At 46.8% G+C, this 6,379-nt stretch overlaps 2 pseudogenes; both read left to right on the plus strand.

The window, feature by feature from the left end:
- Positions 1-3,744: 3,744 nt before the first annotated feature.
- LOC125532276 lies at positions 3,745-4,117 on the plus strand (annotated as a pseudogene).
- Positions 4,118-5,868: 1,751 nt separating this feature from the next.
- On the plus strand, positions 5,869-6,007 carry LOC125532277 (annotated as a pseudogene).
- Positions 6,008-6,379: the final 372 nt, after the last annotated feature.

Here is a 6,379-nt window from a genome sequence, read left to right on the forward strand (position 1 = left end):
GTTATTGCGGTTTGACCGATAAAGATCTTCGTAGAATATGTAGGAACCAATATGAGCATCCAAGTTCCACTATTGGTTATTGACCGGAAATGTGTCTCGGTCATGTCTACATAGTTCTCGAACCCGTAGGGTCCGCACGCTTAATGTTCGATGACAATTTGTATTATGAGTTATGTATTTTGGTGACCGAAGTTTGTTTGGAGTCCTGGATGAGATCACGGATGTGACGAGGAGTCTCGAAATGGTCGAGAGGTAAAGATTGATATATTGGAACGTAGTATTCGGACACCGGAAGGGTTCCGGAGTGTAACGGGTACATACCGGAGTACCGGAGGGGTTACCGAAAACCCCCGAGGAAAGATATGGGCCATAGGAGGGAGGCTAACCAGCCCACAAGGGGCTGGTGCGCCCCCCACAAGGGAGGAGGCCGAATTGGTTTAGGGAAGGGGGCGCCACCCCCCTTTCCTTCTCCTACTCCCTCTCCTTCCCCCTTTCCACCTCCATGAGAAGGAAAAGAGGGGGGGGGGAGGGGGGCGAATCCTACTAGGACTAGGAGTCCTAGTAGGACTCCCCCCTTATGGTGCGCCCCTAGGGCCGGCCTCCTCCCTCTCCCTCCTTTATATACGTGGGTAGGGCACCCCTTGGAGACACACCAATTTTTCCAAGCCGTGTGCGGCGTCTCTCTCCATGGTTTACTCTTCCGGTCATATTCACGAGTGCTTAAGCGAAGCCCTGCGCGGATCACATCACCATCACCGCCACCATGCCGTCGTGCTGACGGAACTCTCCCTTGACCCTCTGCTGGATCAAGAGTTCGAGTGACGTCATCGAGCTGAACGTTTGCTGAACTCGGAGGTGTCGTACGTTCGGTACTAGATCGGTTGGATCGTGAAGACGTTCGACTACATCAACCGCGTTAACCTAACGCTTTCGCTTTCGGTCTACGAGAGTACGTGGACACACTCTCCCCCTCTCGTTGCTATGCATCTCCTAGATAGATCTTGCGTGATTGTAGGATTATTTTTTTGAAATTGCATGCTACGTTCCCCAACAATCCTACCTAGCCTACCTAACTAAATACCCCTGAATTTCACTATCTTGATGTAGATCCCCAATGAGGCATTACAGGCGTGGCCACCACTGCAATGGGTGGGTGGCGGTGTTTGTGGTCCTCTCACTGACATTCTTCCACAAAGTCGCGACAATGTTGCTCTGTCATGATACCAATCTTGATCTACTTATCATCACGAGCAACACCTATGTAGCGAAGGTGAAGATTTCAACCACAGGGCGGCATCACCCTATAGGTTGACACTCTAGAAGAAGGCCACAATAGAGAAACACCATACGGGGGCAGAGCAGAGAAGCAAAGGATGGAGAGGTGGTGGTGGCACCGTCCGTGCCCCAAACATAGTCGTGTTCGCCTCCCTTTGTCGCCTTCAGGAAAAGCAAGTACACCCTTATGTTATTTCCCATTAAGTTTTTTCTCATCTTAGTTATGAAGGAGACAATACTAATTGCATGTTGTATACCATCTTCTCAATTTTTCCAAGAGTTTAGAAGGAATTGCAACAACATATCAAGTGTTACTGTCCTTTGACTGTTTACGGTGGTGTGTACGAGTTTGGAGCATCTTGCTAGTGATGTTTTTATCGACATGGGTGGCGGCATAATGTATGTACTCCCTCCATCCAAATATATATGGTCTAATACATGTTTCGAGGTTACCTTTGACCATTGATAAAATTGTTAATATAAGAGATGTACGATATAAATTAGGAACTCATTTTATATACAAATTTGACGGTATGCTCCGTGTAACATGCATGCCATATATTATTGATCTAACATGTGGTAAAACTTAACCTTGAAAACATATTATGCTCTATATTTTTCTATTGGAGGGAGTATAGGCTTTCCACTCCATACATCTAGGCATAGTCACGGTCTTGTTTGACTTTGCTTTTACCGGCGTAGTACTTTGTACGAGTTTGCATTGGTTGTACTATATGACTTTACTCATTAGCTTGTATCACCTTGATGCCATATTATGTGTCAATAAAAACCATTATATATCAAAAAAAACTCTCCTCACATCTTCCGACATCACTTTTGGGGGATTCTCAGAATTATAAGGCTGGCTGTAATGAGGAGTATCATATAGTAGTATCATGCATATGATATTAGTGTATGTTACTATCTCCTAATGCATAGTATCATATATTAGTATCATGTAGCACTTTATTTATTGTCATGCATGACACAAAGTAGCATAGCATTTATTATGATACAGTATCATGATATGATACTACATCCTCTTTTTCTTCATTTAGTGCTATGACACATCATCAAAATTGCCTAGTTGACATGCATGATACTAACTATGATACTGTCATTACGATCAGCCGGGGAGATTATTATTAATTAGGTTGCTTATTGCTACTCAATAAAGAGAAGTTAGATGCATTTATTTGTCTATCTCTCTCGTTCTTTACTTCAACACAACCAAAGGAAATGGATGTGGACGGAAGTACTACACCGAGCGAGGCAGCAGGCAGCCATCATTGACGAACTACCCCGCTGACCCTCTACCCACTGGGTTTCAATGCAGAACGTCCATAGGTGCAGCCATGCATGCATGCATGCATCAACCTTTTGCTGACCGTAGTCAAGTCGAACTAGTAGTGCAAATGCAATTCAGTCACAGGGTGTTCAACTGATAATTGCACAGGACGAGAGCGATTGATAATGCTCTTAGACTAGTCATAGTGGGAGTAACTTAGACTATCCACAATGGAAGTAATATAGGTAGTAACATCATACATGTTTAGATAAAATGGATGATGTAGCAAGCAATAAATGAAGAAAGAGAGGCATGTGGTAACATAGCTAATTACCACTAGTATGAGTAACATCACACATATTAAGGCAAGATGAGTCTATGGCCTAATAAATGAAGTGTTGTATGTTACTACACATATGTTACTACCCACTATAGAGGTAGTAACATAGAGTAGCTAGTAACATAGCGTATTTCGAGAAAATTCTGCTTATGTGGCAAGTAATTAATGAGAGGTGATAACATAATATGTTACTGTAACATAGCGCTTTCCAATACAAGATGAGTCTACGAGCTAATAAATGAAGCCATCTATAATACTACTAGTATGTTACTTTGCATTATGAAGGTGGACTTGCAAACATGTTTATGTGACAGATAATTAAAGAAGCGAGATGGTTATATATAAATGTGATGCTACTATGTGTCATGCATAGCAATAAATGAGACCACATATTATACTAATTTATGATACTATGCACTATACTCCCTTCGTTTAGGTATGCAAGTCACCTTATAAAAACCAAATAATCCCAAAACACTTAGGCACGGTACATTAACTTCCTCCTCGTTTCTTGTTTTGTGACATATCAATCAATAAAAGATGTGGACCGTGCATGTTTTCAATGACTTGAAACTATCAAACATGATATACAGTGGTTAGTTCATTACATGCAATGCTATTAATTAACAAAAAGGTTAAGTTTTCTCGTTTTCCTCTCTGCTTTGGTCACCTAGACCGAGGGAGTAGAGTAAGTTACTCCTCACTATGACCAGCCTTAATCACCCATCTGCTCTATGGCCGCGTATTCGGACGGTGCATGGCCAGGCCAACTATAAATACCCGAGGAGTTCCAGCACCCCTCTCCTCACCACCATCTTTTTCCATTCCCATCACACAACGTACACCTCTGCGACCGCAATAGCGAGAGGGAAGAGTAGATCGGCGGCCATGGCGATGAGGAAGGAGGTCCTCCTGGCAGCCATGATGCTGCCGCTGGTGGTGGCGGAGCGCGTGCCGCGTGCGAGATGGGGCAGCTGACGGTGTGCATGCCGGCGATCACCACCGGTGCCAAGCCGAGCGGCGCGTGCGCGCGTGCTGCTCCAACCTGCGCGCGCAGCAGGGGTGCTTCTGCCAGTACGCCAAGGACCCCTCCCTCGGCCGCTACATCACCAGTCCCCACGCGCGCGAGACCCTCGTCTCCTGCGGCCTCGCCGTCCCGCACTGCTAGGCGCCAGGCCGCCTAGCGAGTATGTATGGCTCAGCTATAGCTACGTCCGCCGTCCATCAGATGAGAATATAGCTAGCCTAGCTGGTGAGTGCGTGATGCGTTCATGCCGCATGCATGCATGTTCCTGTTCGATGGATGATGATGGAATAAAATAAAAGATGTTGGGTTATGATGATGGAATAAAACGACCCGACTTTTGTTAACTTCATTCTCCTCTGCTTCCTCTGTCCGCGGTCACTTGCTGTAAGCTTTTCAACCAAAATTACTACGATCGAGTTTTGTAGACACAAATAAGCCACTGGTGATTGCCTGATACTCCTACATTGCAACAGCTAACATGACATGCTCTACAAGCTAGTAACTGCCTGCTGCTACTACTGTCGCTTTCGACGGGATTGCTTGTGTGTATATGCGATGTGTGGTGTGGCTTTAAACACTGTGGCGCGTACTCATGTGCGTTGAATTCATTTATCAACCACCAATCAAGTTCAGCTCCATACAATCAAGCCGGCACTTCTTTTCTGAAAAGGGCAAAAGATTTGACACCTTCATTAATTAACAAGGATTTTAATAAAGTCAGTAGCCCAAAGGCGAAACGAGAGCCTACTCTCCCGAGCGTAATATCACACAAGTGTTGAGCCTCGGCTAGGGCAAAAGAATTGACACCTTCATTAATTAACAAGGATTTTAATAAAGTCAGTAGCCCAAAGGCGAAACGAGAGCCTACTCTCCCGAGCGTAATATCACACAAGTGTTGAGCCTCGGCTAGGGCAAAAGAATTGACACCTTCATTAATTAACAAGGATTTTAATAAAGTCAGTAGCCCAAAGGCGAAACGAGAGCCTACTCTCCCGAGCGTAATATCACACAAGTGTTGAGCCTCGGCTACCATATATACAACTCCACGCTTCGTCTCGGATCTTGTGGATGATGATGTGAGTGTTGAAATACTTTGTAATAGGATAGGACTAGAGGTTTAAACTCCTGGAAACCTATTCTATCTCTTCTTTAGTTTCTCCCTCTCGTTACCGACCTTCTCTGTAAACTCTCGATCAAATTCTTGATCGATCTACTTGTAAGCCACGGCATCATCTGTATAAATAAAACTGCGGCTCAAAAAAAGGGTTCTACGCTTCCCAAGTTATTTTACATGGTAATCAGAGCATCTTCTTCCCAGAGATCGAAAGAGGATCGCATCTAGTTCTACCCCATCGTAAACTTCTGAAACCCATCGCCACTTTCGCCATGACCTCCGCCTCCACCCAATCCAGCACCATGAGTGCCCTTACCACATCCGTTTCATCAACCTCCACCTTCGCCCCTTCCTCCTCCAGCTCGTCCTATCCCATGTCCATCGGACCCCCAACCCAGGAGAAGCTCACGAGGCAAAACTACCTCATGTGGAAGGCTATTGTGCTGCCCCAAATCAAGGGCGCGCAGATGGGCCACCACCTTGATCCGGAGAGCCAAGCGCCGCCGGAGACACTCACCATCACCAATGATGGGAAAGAGGAGCAGATTGCGAACTACGCCCGCGTCCTCTGGTATGCACAACAACAGCAAGTCCAAGGTTTTCTGATGGGTTCCTTGTCTCGCGAGATCCTTGTGCAGGTGGTCACCCTTCAGACGCCGGCAGAGGTATGGGCAGCGATCCATGCCATGTTTTCTGCCCAAAATCAAGCTCAAGCCATAAACACAAGGATTGAGCTCACCAATCTAAAAAAAGGAAACTTGACGATGTCAGAGTACCTAGTCAAGATCAAGTCGCTGACAGATGAGATCGCGTGCACTGGAGTGGCGATGCAAAACGGGGAAATTGTTTCGCAGGTTCTGGCCGGCCTCAACCTCGACTACAACCCGGTCGTGTCGGCCCTTGCTGCGTGGGTGGAGCCTGTCACCGTCCAAGAGCTATACACGCAGCTGTTAAGTTTTGATGCGCGCCTCAATCTTCTTCACGGAACCAACATACGGCAGTCTTCTGCCAACGCCGCCTCGCGAGGTCGCGGGTCTGCTCGTGGGCGCGGTCGCGGGAACAGCAGCGGCGGGGGGGGGCGGGGGGGAGGCGGCGGGCGGGGGAACAGCAGCGGCGGGCGTGGCCGTGGCAATGGCCAAGGGGCGCGTCCAAACGAAGGTGGCTACAACAACACTTCTTCTTCCTCTTGTTCTGGAGGGGGCGGCTACAGCAACAACCACGTCCCCTCTGGATCCTCCTCTCAAGGACGTGTTCGATGTCAACTCTGCAAAAAGGCAGGCCATGAGGTCATGGATTGTTGGCACCGTTATGATGAGGACTATGTTCCCGATGCTC

This window comes from Triticum urartu, unplaced genomic scaffold (assembly GCF_003073215.2).
Source record: "Triticum urartu cultivar G1812 unplaced genomic scaffold, Tu2.1 TuUngrouped_contig_9545, whole genome shotgun sequence".
Lineage (NCBI taxonomy): Eukaryota > Viridiplantae > Streptophyta > Magnoliopsida > Poales > Poaceae > Triticum > Triticum urartu.